A 13,913-nucleotide genomic window follows, 5' to 3' on the forward strand; every position below is an offset into this window, starting at 1 on the left:
GATTTGTGGAGTGTGAGCTTTCCAGTGCACCCGTGGCTTTCCATCCCGGGTTCATGCCCACATTCACTGCCAGGGAGGTGCAGAAGCCAAGGGGATTCACTCCAGAATTTCAGCAAAATCCTGATCCTTTTCTCCGGACACTGACTGGAACTTGCTATCTTAAATGGAAGAGCAGCCCCACTCCTGTTCTTCCCCTATTAATTAAAATGCTTTGATTTAAACCTGTTGCTCTATTCCTACAGCTCAGCTCCTGTGAGCCAAAAACACAACAGGACTGGGGTGACTTCTGTACAGCTCTCTTTTCAAAGGACAATTACAGGCATGACTTACAGGGTAATAAGGAGAGATAATTTTTTATCTGCCAGCAATAAAATTATTTCCAATGACCTGTCGCACTGTGGTGGAGCCAGGGGGAAACCGTCTCTCCTGCTCTGTGTTTTATGGAAGGAAGGGAATCATAGAAACTGAGCACTGAGGGTGGGGTAACCAGAACCAACCCATCCAAAACCAGCAAATTTTGGTAAAGCTCTTGAGCTGGATTAAACTGAGGGAGAGGTTTATCTCACAGGACACAGGCAAGCTGCTCGTCTGCTCCCAAAATGCCAACTGGGAATGTTGCACTGACATTTTGGGTTAAGTAGGCTCAGGAATGAAAAAGAGAGGTCTAAATGCCCCAAATGAAAAATAAACTTTTGCTCCCCCCATGCCTGATGTCACCATCTCAGCCAGGGGGTTCAGCATCTTCCAGGAACATGGGGCAGCATCACAAAGTAACAGTGGGGTGAAGGCACCGAACCCAAACCAAATGTCTGGTTTTATGCCYCCTAAATAAACTGCCTCGTAAATAWGCCTCATAAATAAAATCCATAAATACAGTAGCAGTGATTTCCTTTGGTTTCATCAGCTGTTCTCAATGCARTGTTCTGCCAAAAGCACTGATCCCGTCCCACCTTACTGCAGCCCTTCTCCCCATCCCAGTTTTGGCACTGGCAGTTTTTGGCTGGGGCAGTTGTCTTTCAGATGGGCTCATTCCTGGCTTGAAGGTGGATGGTGACAAGGGATGATGTAAAAGCCCTTCTGAATACCCAGCAGCACCCTTTAATCTCATTTATTTCTTCCTTAGCTCTCCTTGTTAAGTTTCCCACTGAGGACATTTATTTTCCCTCTCTCCCCTGTTTTTCAGCCACTTCATTTATTGCCAATTAACTGACTTGTTTGAGCTGAGCAGGGTCAGCAGATAATGGAAACCCGGGTGTTTATGGGGGAARAGACAGTGCAAATGCCAAGGAAATATGGCCAGGAGGCAGATGGAAAGCCAAGGTGTAAACATTTTAATTTACTGACCGGGGAAAAACAGAAAAAGCTTTGGGTTTTCTGTTTTTGTCCAAATAATGTAAATAGTAACACAGCTGTTTTATGGGCATTTCTCTGTTAATTATATATGCTTAAAAGTAATATATACTATAAATATAGATGTATGTATAATATAAAYATTATATCAATACATWATATATTGTAACATGTATATGTGTAATAATAATATGCATATATGTAGTAATGTATATATATGATTTCTGTATCTTTTGTATATTGTACACATATATCTTTCTRTGTTATATGAATATGTATTTACAACTCCATCTACAATATAAATATTTRTTTGTAAATAAATGTTATATTTACATTTCTTTATATTATATGCATATAATTTCCAGGTGCATCTAGGCATGGATCCCCAAGGATGTATATATAATATAAATATTTATTGCTTACAGATTGGTATATATTTAACCTATATACATTTTTATTATGGATATMTATATTTACACAGTCTATAAAACTGTGTAATATATATAGTTATGTAGTGTATTTTTTTTTTTCTTTTTTTTCTTGTTTTAATTTGGCTTAAAAAGACAGTGAGCAGCAGTAAAGTGACCCTCTGGGCCCCCTTGGGTGGGGCACCCAGTGCACCTGAGCTCYGCCAGCTCCTGTTTGTCCAGAGAGCCCAGCAGCCACCCAACACATTCCCGGTTCTCCGGAGCTTTGTTTCCTGGCCAACACCCATTCGCAGCACTTCCCAAACAAGTGGAAATGCTTGTTTCCCCTTCCAGCTGCCCCTGCAGGCTGGGGAGCAGCCGAGTTCGAGCAATCCGTGCTCGGGCATCGGMCGGGGAGGACAAAAATGTTAATGAGTTTAAAATGCATCAAAGGTTTCAAAATGCATCATTAAAAAACATCCCTGCAGCACCAGTCTGTGATAGCCCAGGGCTTCAACATGGGGTGCAGAAACCTGTGCTTGCATTCTGCTGAAATCCTTCCCAAGAGTTTTAAAAGGTATAAACCCCCTCATTCTATTATTCTATTCTATTCTATTCTATTCTATTCTATTCTATTCTATTCTATTCTATTCTATTCTATATATTTTCTATTTTATTTTATTTTATTTTATTTTATTTTATTTTATTTTATTTTTGGAAACAGGGTTCTCCCTGCCCATGCCCTGCTTGCACAACCACTGTTGAACTCCACCTGGTTCCATGCTGGAACAAAATAAAATAAAACAAAATATAAAATTAAAAAGGTAATATTTTTAATTCTGTTTTCTCTCTCTCTATCACCTCTCTTTTCTGTGTTTAAAGCACGGACATGCAGCACATCTCTGAAAGCCACCGAATCAGAAATAAACCTGGTTGCACCTAAAAATTTCCGGTTAACAACCTCAGCAGGGACCATCTACAGGTTTTGGGTGCTCCCCCTTGGAACTACAACATTCCTGAATAGTGACTTATCCAACAAGGAACACAACAGAGGCAGAAAGGGCAGAGTCTCCTTGTTTGGGAGAGAGTTTGGTGGTGCTGGGAATGGCTGGAGCTGCTCGGGCCTCAAAAGGGGATGGGGCTTATTTCATCCACAGCCAGGCTGGACAAAAGCTGTGAAATAATTCAGGGTCTATTTTTACCTCCCTTCTTGCAGGAATTCCACGGTGCCTGGTGGCATGCACGGGGCTGGAAGGGGTTTTGGGAACCACGCAGCCCTCTCTGCTCTGGAGGTGCTGGGGGAAGGCAGCCAGAGGGGAAGGCAGGATTCCTGCAGCTCCTGCCCTGCCGGCTGCCTCTCGGCACGCTGGAAATGTTTCCATTGGTTTTTCACCGAAAACAAAACCCTCCCGACCAGCCCTTGTGACAAACGACAGATGAGGCTTGTCCTTATCGCCACCCGCTTGTCACCCTTTCACATTTGCCCCTGGGCCTATTCCCACCGCTATAATTAACAGCAAATCAGGTGTCAGCTTGCTCTGTTGGACACAGCCRTGGAAATTCTTGGCACGGCGCTCTTCCTTTCGGGGCTGGAAGCCAAGCGTCGGAGACACGGGAGAAAAACAGCTCATTACGCCTGCAGAGGGGTGAGAGCCTTCCCCTTCCTYCCCTGCGTGCTCAGGGATGGATCCAGGATTCCCTGCAGCCAGGGCGACGGTGGAGAACCTTGGAATGCTGATGTGGGTCTGGAAGTCTGTGGGTCTGGGAGCCTTTGGGTGATAAATCCCCCTCGCTGCCCCACTGAGGTGTGCTGACACCAAAATTTCCCAGCCCAGAGGTTTAGGGASTGCTGTGACTCCTCCTGGGGTTTTGGTGAAACATCTCAGGAGGATTTTGGTGGCTCCCTGGCAGCTGGAGGTGAGAGGAGAGAGGTTTCCAGGTCACTCCACTGGGCCAAGCAGAGCATGAAGAGGTGTTTGACCAGCCAGGGATTGGGGTTTAAATGCTGGACAGAAAGAAAGGAGGGGCACTGGGGCGTGGTGAACCTGAGAAACACCAAACAGGTGGGTCAGGAACAAGACTGAAGGTGTCACTGTAATTCCTGTAATTAATCTGTAATTAATCTGTAATTAATCTGTAATTAATCCACTATAATTAATAGACCATAATTAACTCTTAATGAGTCACAGATGGGCACAAAACCTGAGGCTGGGAAGGAACTCGAGCTGGCACCTCTGGAGGTCCCTCCTCCAACCTCTGCTGGATCAGGTTGCTCAGAGTCAAGTTTTCATCTCCCAAAATGGATATTCCAAAGCCTCGTTGAGCTCCTTTGTTGGAGCATCATATGGAAAAAAACATCCTATGGAAAATATCCTATTTTTCCTGATACCAAACTGAAATTTCTCTTCTTCCACCTTGTGCYCACTGCCCCTTKCACAAMCTCTGAGATGAGCCTGGCTCCAACTCYATCTCTGCTCTGGCTTTGCCTTTTCTGGGCTTGGTGAAGYTCCTGATGGAGCATTTGTAGGGCTGAAGCTGTCTGGTTCCTCTCTGGAAAGCTCCCGTTCTCAATCATGTGGGAGGAATTTAAATCACTGACACATCTAAATACAAAATCCCATTTTATGATAATTGGGARTGTCTCCAAGCAGTTAAGAGACACATGCCTGAATACACTAGTTTACGCTTCCTGCAGCAGGATGCACAGAATTTTAGTTTTTATTTTGAAGTTTAATAGTCAGTTTTAAAGAGAGGTTAATTAAGGTAATTTTAGAATATGGATGAGAAGGGAAATAGGTAATTTTCTCAAGGAGTTGAACAGCAGCAGAGGTTTAAGGTGAAAGAGAGGGTTAATATTTAGTTATAGGGTGATTTAACCACAAATTTATCTATGCTAAAAACATGCATCTCCTATCCCCACCCTCACAAAAAAAATAATTTGGCTGCATACTTACTTAACAACCACCTCTGTATCTRTTTCTTCCACCTGCAATTCTGTATTAACCACGTGCTACCAAATACAAAGAGGAAAAAAAACCAAGAACAAAACAAAATCCGAGCTTCCTTCTAGCTGCTGCTGAGTTTATTAACACACACATTAATCCCTGAGGCAAACAAGGAACAGAAATGCACAGGAAAGACCGACTGGCATCGTTCAAAGCCGTGTTTGTCCAGCAGCCCTTCCCTCCCGTGTGCTGGGACCATGCCCAGGCTTCTGCAGCAGCCCCAGCTTTGCAAACCTCTCCTCCCACCAATGTCCCCTCCAGAGGGATTTTTTATTTCCCTGTTCACCACATTTTTGAATATTTTTCCTTGCTCTGTTACCCAACCAGTTGGTTCCTGAGGCCAACCTCAGTGTGTCCATATGATCCTTTTTCCTCCCCCTGAAATACATAAAATAAATTAATTTCCAATTTTATTTCTTGCAATGGTTGTGCCCCTTACTGGCAGACCACCAGACTGGCATATGCAGGATTTTATACACCGCTCCTGGAGTCAGGAACAAAATACCTTCTCAAGGATATAAAAACCTCTCAAGGCCACCAGATGCTTTCTGGCCTCCTGTGGTTCCACTGGCAGGAGTTTATCCCTTCATGGTGGTGCTGCCAAACTCACTGAGGGTGGAGCAGCCYTGGAWTTCCAAGTTTTCACCTCGAGCCTGRAGCCAGRGCTCCATGGRGTTCTCCTGCCCCTGGGAGAAATCTGCAAAGGAGGWGGAATCCTTTTGKSCCCCCMARTTCCTCCAGGTGCTGATATTTTAGGAGATTTAGGAGGAAGGCAGGAAGTGCCAGCTGCTATCCCATCTCAACCCACAGAGTTGTTATCAATGACTTGTTGCCTTTATTTTGGTTTAATTTTAGAGCTGCTCATTCTGGGCAAATTCTCTGAAAATACAGTCTGTAACAGAAAGGGAAAATCGTGTATTTATTGCTACAAATGGATATGGTTTGCACCTCTTCCATGTTCTAGCCAAGTCATCCRCTGCCAGGCAACTCCCTGGAAATGCTCTCAAGGTATTTTGTGACTTCCCACAAAGCCTGATCTGCATTTTTACCCTTTCTCCAATGGAAATGGGTAGATTACATGATTTTAGTCCTTGCCTGCTTCACACTGGACTTCCCAGCCCCATCCCTGAAAAAAACAATTTCACAGATTCTCCTGCTTAATAAATCCTTTTATTTAAGGCCATGTTTCCTTCCCATACTTACTCAGGGTGAGATAAAAATACTTCAGCTGGACTTTCTGATAAAATGTTTTCTTCATGCTATTAAATAGTCACGAGAAGCCAGATGAAACATCAGAAAACAATTTATTTCTAGTGCCCACACCACAGCACATCAGTGTCCCTACCAAGTTGGAGGGGTGTTTGTAACTTTAAGGTCCCTTTTCAACGAGATTTCCCATTGGAAATGCCAATTATTCCAAAACCATTCTAGGATTCTGCGATATTTCCACCATAATCCCATTTTGGTGCCAAAGTCAGAATCTCAGATGATTTTGGATGGCATCACAGCTGTTCAGGCTTTGCTGGTGGCAGCACAAATCGATCCTTTCCAACCAAGCTCGGGCTGGAGGGGATTGAAATTTGTCGCCAATGCTGTTCTTTTAATGTCAAATGATAAATCTGTTAATTGGGAGACATGTTTGATGTTTTATCCCTTTCCAAGGACATGTTTAATGTATGTATATACGTATAATATATATATAATATAACCCATGCCCTCAGTGAGGTTCTGATGCTTCCATGGTCCATCCTGGTGGTCCAGGCTGTGGCAGCAGAGAAAACACCTGGAGAGGAGCAAGTGAGCAGCCTCAGGCCATGGAATGAGTCTGTTCTCCAGATTGAAGCCATCCAGGAGGTCTCCAGCAAAAACGGGTGAAAGCGAGCCATGGTTGCACCTCAAAAAATCTTGAGAGGACACTGTGACACCACCCCAGAGAAGGGATTTTCCATTTTTTGATCAAAAACAGTGAGTCCAAGGCTTGTGGAGGGTTGCTGCTGTGGACTCGCTGTTTGACACAGAGTAGCCTTATCAAGAGCCAAGAGCATTTCACATTCTGTAACTGGGTCCTGATCAAATTCYACCAAAAATCTTTCATGGTTGGACTCGATGACCTTAGAGATCTTTTCCAATCTGTGATTCTGTGATTCTATGATTCTGTATGAAGTGGATGCTTCAAAGCTTGGCTTTTCACYTCACTTAAACCATACCTGGCCTGCCCAAGAGCACTTTGCCCTTTTTTTTTTTTTTTTCACCCTGACTTTGTTAAGCTACAGAACAAGCTCAATCTTTCGCTACACATCTTTGCCGGCAGAATCCAGAAACAGCCGGGAATGTTTTCCAAGCTTATCAAAGGCAATAAATGCTCTCTGCCTGAGTGAAAGTTTGGCCGTGCTGATGGAGAAGAACCAGCTCCACAGCACAGGCAGGGATCCCGTAGCTGTGGGAACCGACCTCTCACTCCGCCAAGTTCCTGTGAAGGCATCGCGGGGTGATGAATGCAAATGGCCCTGAGAAGCCAAACCCCGCAGCTTTCAGTGGAAAAGTTTGTAAGGAAGGGCACACCTCGGGGGCTGCGGTGCTGCCAGCTGGAAGCCTGAAATAAGGAAAGCAACAAGTTGATTTTCTGCCATGGCGTGTGTGGCGGCGAGGGGACGATGCTGTCGGCTTTGTCAGCATCACAGATTTGTCCCAGTGCTGGGCCTGGAAATGTATGTATATGTAAAAAATTATGTGTATGTAAAAATGTATGTATATGTAAAAATGTATGTCTATGTAAAAATGTATGTATATGAAAAAATGTATGTCTATGTAAAAATGTATGTATATGTATATACAGTTATATGTTTAATATAACCCAGCTTCGGCGTCTCTGGTCCAAGCTCCACCACACTTTGAGATAGGGTTTGTCATTCTGCCCCTTTGGGAAGTTTGGGACTGAAAAGAAAGTTAAGGGGGGAAAAAAAACAACCAAAAGGCATTTTACAAAGGGAAATAGGCTGAGAAAAATCGAGATCAGGAAGTCAAATGGCCACACAAGGGGTGAAACGGGCAGGTTTGACCTCTCCTGGGGACGTGGCATTTTTCCTCGGTGCTGTTCCTGCTGAGCCTGGAGCTCAAGGAGCAGCTCCCCAGWTYGTGSCAGCCCTGCCCAGCCCTGCCCAGCCCGGTGGCAGCTGTCCTCCCTGCCCTGTGTCCCAGTGGCGGTGTGAGGTGGCTGCGCAGTGACCGARCTCTGCCTGCGGCAGCGGAGCCACCACCCTGACGGTCACAGCCACCTCTCCCTGCCCGAGCTGCCTCCCATCTCCCGWTTCTGTGTGTTCTGGGGTGTCCAGCCTGCCAGGATCCGCATGCCAGACCCTTTGGGGAGCTCATCCCCGAGGGAGAGACACCCCAAAAGCTGCCGTGGCAAAGCAGGAGCTGGTTCAGGCACCACCCCGCGCCCCTGCCTGCCCAGGGTCCCTCTTTTTGGGGTCACCGCAGTGACCACAGCCGGCATTTATGGGCAGAGAGTGCCTGCAGCCCCTGCCACCCCACAGCAACCCCACACAGCCCTACATAAAATGTTTTACCTGCCCAGAAGCAGAGGACCTCGCAACAGGCATTAAAATCCTGAATTCTCAAGCGGCTGCCAGCTCCAGGATGGGGCTGCAGCTTCCTGGGTGTCTCCTGCCGTGTGTTGAGACAGCAGATTTCGTCTGGCTGTCTGGGAAGTGGGGACACAAAGCCACAGAGCTGCAAACACGACAGCTTGTCAAGAAATAGGCACAGGGTTTTTTTGTTTTTTTGGGGTTTTTTTTTTTTTCCGGAGATGGAAGTTTGATGAGATCAGCTCACGAATTCATCTGAAGGCACAGAGCAAACTTCTGCATTTTTTAGAGTCCTGGAAGATTAGAAGCTCCCATAAAGTTTAATGAGATACCTTTGCAAAACCATTAGTAGAAGCTGTTGAAAAGCAAATTGTAGCCATTTATGGGGACCCAAGAAACTCCAGCAGCTATTCACTCAACGAGAGCTGGCAAAGCAGCTTTCCTTTCAAATTTCATATCCCCTTTGTTAAGAACTTCCTCCTTTCTCTTGTCAGGCTTTAATTAAATTTGCCCAGAATGGACACATTTTTCCTCCCAAGCCACTTCTCCTGGAGCTGGATTCAGATCACCCACCGTGCTCCAGGCACCACAAWTCCCCAGGGAAATCCACGGTCCTGAGCAAACCCAGGCCTCTCCTGATGGATCTGAAAGGAAGATGGAATAGGTGCCCTCCAGGCAGCCCAAATGATGGGCAATTGGATCTTTTAAAGGTAATYTGGAGAGACTCCTGATCTGATCAGTAGAGAGGTGGATATGGCTTTTGAAAGTATCAAATGGCTTTTAATGCCTTTAATGAAACCTGGGCAGAGGGTAAATTTCTTCGCTGCTCAACTCYCCTTTTGAAAAAGGCACAATCCATCTCAGCCTTTCCCAGATAAGAGAGCAGCCCTAGCATGTCACCCTTCACCTTCAAGCCTTGTCTGCAGGGCTGAGTCATTACTGCWGCTAATTAGAGACCTCAAGCTGATTATGAGAATTGCACTAAGTGGAGTTACAAAATCCCTGGGCCTGATACTCCTTAATGCAAAAGCCACTTTACRCTGACCCGCCTTAAAATACCCTGGGACGATGTAAAGTGCTCTGAAAGCAAATGGGATCCCTGTCTGCGTTTTAAGGGACTGGCACACCCCACAGACCTCCAGGAGCCCAGACTGGAGGGGTTCCCACAGGCCCCATCTGCCCCCAGGTGAAATGAAATTGTCTTTCTGGTCAAAGGGAGTCAGGTCTTTCACCACAAATAAAAACAGAACAAAATATGTTCAGGCAACCACCTGATATCGATCTGATAAAAGCAGAATAAAAATGTTGCTGAGTCCATTTGCAGGTGCCTCCAGGGGTGTCTTAACAAGCAGAAAAACTCCCCTCAGGGTCAACCCTGACCAAATTCCATCGCTGAACACTCCATAAACTTTGGGCACATTTTGAACTGGACACAAATCCGAAAAGAAGAGCTCAACTTCACCATATTAATGATGATTAATGATGCTGAGAAAGGAAAAACTCTTCCTGTGTTGTTTTCGAATAACTCAAAGCAACAGATCATCCACAGAACAACTTTTGAACCCAAAGTGCAGGGGATGAGCTCATGGCCTGGAAGTGACCATTTGGGTGAAAKGTCACAGGATTTGGGCACAACAGGGCAAAGAGGATCCCACAGCCCCACAAGCCCAAAAGCTGCTCCATCCTTACCCTTTGGGATCCCCCAGAAGCTGCCAACGCTGTGTCCCAGGGCAGGGCAATGCTCACACGTGGCCATGATCTTTGTAGGGAAAGGAAATTGCAAGGGAAGCCTCAAATCTGGGCTATCTCCAAAACCATGAGAGCAGTCATGAGAGCCCTGGTCACCTGATGTAAGGTTCCTGCCGAGGTGACATTTGGGTGACAGCATCATCTGTCACAGCTCTGAGTCAGCAAAGCAGCGCAGCCGATGGTTTCAGTTTCCCTGTTGGGAAAATAAGGCAGGAAAAGGGTTTTGATGGCACCATCCCGCAGCCTCTGGAGTCTTTGGACACACAGGAATGACCCCTCTGCTCCCCCAGGCACCTCAGGGTGTTGGGTGCCAGCGTTGGGTGGCCCAGGAGCTCACACAGAGGAGCCAAAGCTCTGCATTCCCTCCCACTCACTTCCCAGGGCAGGTCAGCCCTGCTGCTGCTCCAAGTCACCCGTGAGAGGCTCAGGAACGTGAAAATCCAGCCCAACCAGCAGGGCCAGCTGGCTCCCTGGGATTGGGGAGCTCGACCCTGGCYGGTGCAAACCGGGATCCATCTCCAGACCTGGCGTCCTGCTCTCCTTGACAAGGACTTGTCAGGGATCTCAAAGGAAAAATCATGGTTAAGTGGGATGAAAAGCTAAGAAGCAACCCCTTTCTGCATGGAGGGAAGAGGTGCTTGTCTATAAATAAACWCATTTATGAATGTATATGAGYGTTTTCCAATTTAAAKAAAAATACATGTTTACAGGGAYCAGCCATCTCATATTAAAACAAATRAAACGATGCAAAGATCTCTTCATGCTCTGAAACATTCCTGTTGCCCTCACCTGGCCAAATATCTGATCCAGAAGAAGTACTGTTCCAGGAGGGAGAGGCAGAGCTGGCCAAAGGATGGGCATAGCTGGATCTTGGAACACTTTTGGATCATCTCCTGATCACAGCCAACACAAAAAACCCACACACGGACCTTCCTGCCATCACTTTGGTGGCCCATGGTTTCCTACTTTCTCCCATTCATCCCTCAGTTTTCTTCCTAGGACTTCTRCCTGCAGATATTTCCCCCTCTAAACCTAATTCTTCCCTGAATGCTGTTTTGTGTGATGTTTTCCCCCGCTTTCCTTCTCTTTCCCCCCAGCAGCTCCATCCTTTTCAGCTGCAATGCCTCTTCCCTCCCTCTCTTCTTCCTCTGGAAGGACAAAGAGTCCTGAACTCCTTCTTCATCCCAGATTCCAGATGATAATTTTGGACCATGAGCAGCTCAGGGACAATTCCAAGTGTGGTGGACCTTTGCTAGGTCTGCCTCTCTGCTTTGTGAAGAGCAGCATGTCTAAATTGAAATTTGTGTTTTTCCCACACGTGAAGTGCTCAGAGCCTGATCTGGGCTTTCCTCTAAGATAAGAACCCAGCTAATTTTTTGATCCACTCCTCTAAAGCACAGGAAGGCTTAGATGGAGACTCCACACCAAACCAAGCCCAGAGACACCCAGCAACGTGCGAGTTAGCACACAGAGAACATGGAAAGAGAATTTCAAATACCAGGGCTGTGTCTTCCACTGTCATAAATCCCACAGTTCTGCTGGGATTGCGTCAGCAGCACGGGGTGTGGAGCACTCGTGACTTCCAGAGCCCTTCAAAGCATCCCAGCCCACAGCCTGGCTGCTGACCTTCCTCCAAGGCAGCTGGGATGGGGATGGGGGGTAAGGAATGGATGTGTTTACAACCTGATCTTTGCCACTTGGCCCCCAGCACCAAAAAAAAAAAAAAAAGAAACCAAACTTCTCAAATGCACGTTACCAACTTGGACAGAATGATTGTGGAGCTGTGTGTAACAAAACCATGAAGAGAAGGAGCTGCAGAAATGTTTTGCTGCTTCAAGGTGAGGAGATGCAAGCTGCCAGCTCCCTTGCCAAGAAAACACCTTTGCAGGAGGAATTATTTCATCAGCCCAGTCTGGACCCACAATTCCAGGAGGAAAATGTCCAAAACCTCATCCCTGGGCTCACAGGCAGGTTTCACACTGGCATAAATGGCCAGGGATATTCCCATATGATCACATCTGCAGTTATTACGCTGTACCACAGATTTGGCCAAGCCAATCCACCCTGTCCCAAACCATTCCCAGGACCTCTGTGATGGGAAAAGGGCTGTCTGAGTAAAGCAGGCACCTTGCACAGAAAAGGCATCCCTGGTGCCTTTGGTGGGGCACCTAAAGTGAAAGCCAGACCCGAGAGGCTTTTGTGACAAATGCGCTTCGAAAAAAGTCCTCTGCGAGTGCTGAGATGGAGCAGAAGCAAAGTGAGAAATGGCATTTTTCTCTCTGGCTCAATTGTACCTTTTCATTTGCTCCCAGAAGTGCAGCAGCCGTGGAGGAGCCAGCGTGGAGGAAAACCAAGCAAATCTCTCCCCCAACAAACCCTGCACRCAGCAGAGCTGCCGCTGTGAGTGCACATAAATAACAGCAAACCAGCATGGGAAAAATACCCGTGGTTGCCAGGCAAATTAATGCTCCAGCATAAACAGCAAATATAAATTAGCTCGGGGGGCACACACAGGAGCACAGCCTTTGTGGGATGCTCCGGAGCACCAGACGAGGCAGCAATGATTGTTGTTAGGAAAAGTGGAGGAGTTTGGCAGCGTGTGGCTCCCATTAAATCTCTCCCACACGTGTTTTGGGTGGAGCTGCAGTTGGCTGGGCTTCTCTGTACCTTTCTTCAAGCATGTAATAAGGTAATGGCTTATAATTCTTCCTTCCTTTCCACGTCTTCCAGGCCCATCCCGTTTGGCTCTGGCTGTGTCTCCTGCGGGGCTCTCAGGCCGGGCTGGTCCCACGAGGAGAGGGTTGAAAGGCACCAGAAATAGCAGAGGCTGCTGAAAAAGCGGCTCTGTGTTGGGAAGGTGCAGACCTGGAGGAGGGAGAAAAAACAGCATCACAATCCCGGCATTGACGGCAGCTCCTGCTGAGAGCGCCTTTCATCGCTGGGGAGACGGGGAAGGGTCACGGAGCCATCCCCATCCCAATCCCGCCATCCCAATCCCAATCCCGCCATCCCCATCCCAATCCCGCCATCCCCATCCCAATCCYGCCATCCCMATCCCAATCCCGCCATCCCCATCCCCATCCCAATCCCGCCATCCCAATCCCAATCCCGCCATCCCAATCCCAATCCCGCCATCCCCATCCCAATCCCGCCATCCCAATCCCAATCTCGGCTCCTGCAGCGTGGGTTTTCTCGTATCCCTTTCAGGAGGGGAGGAGAACACAATCCTGCTTTTTTTCCCTCATAAAAATGCATCCTTGTTGGACTCAGCRGCGCGCTAGCACTTCAGTGGAATATTTTCAGTATTTTCAGTGGCTGTGAACTGTCCTGTGGTTAAATAATAAACACAGCAGCAAACACGGGTGCATTTTCCTAGTGCAGGGGACAGAGCATCTGTTGTCACCAGTCCTGAAGAAGTGCTATCCTTATTTATGGTCTCTGACCTCATTTTTTTTGTCCAATTGCCTGTTCCCCAAATTCTTTATTGGGAGCAGATGCCAAATGCGTGGCGCTAATTCTTACCATGAATTGTACTTTGGATATTCAGCAGTTGCTGTTGATGAAATGAGTAGTGGAAATTAGACAGGCAGTGCTATTCAGTTAAAGGGATTTCATTTCCCAATCCTCTGAAGAAAGATATAAGCAGGCAATTTTACTCATATGGGCAACACTTGGACTCGACCTGTAAAAGTGGATCCTTCATCATTAATTCTGTCCTGAAGTGTTAAATGGCAAAATGCAAGGAAAAAAATATTGAACATCAAGAGGAATTTAAGTTTTAAAATGTTGTGGGGATTAAAACTCTACATTGCCTC

Source organism: Malurus melanocephalus, unplaced genomic scaffold, assembly GCF_030028575.1.
Source record: "Malurus melanocephalus ecotype Western Australia unplaced genomic scaffold, MMel_1.1 scaffold_462, whole genome shotgun sequence".
Lineage (NCBI taxonomy): Eukaryota > Metazoa > Chordata > Aves > Passeriformes > Maluridae > Malurus > Malurus melanocephalus.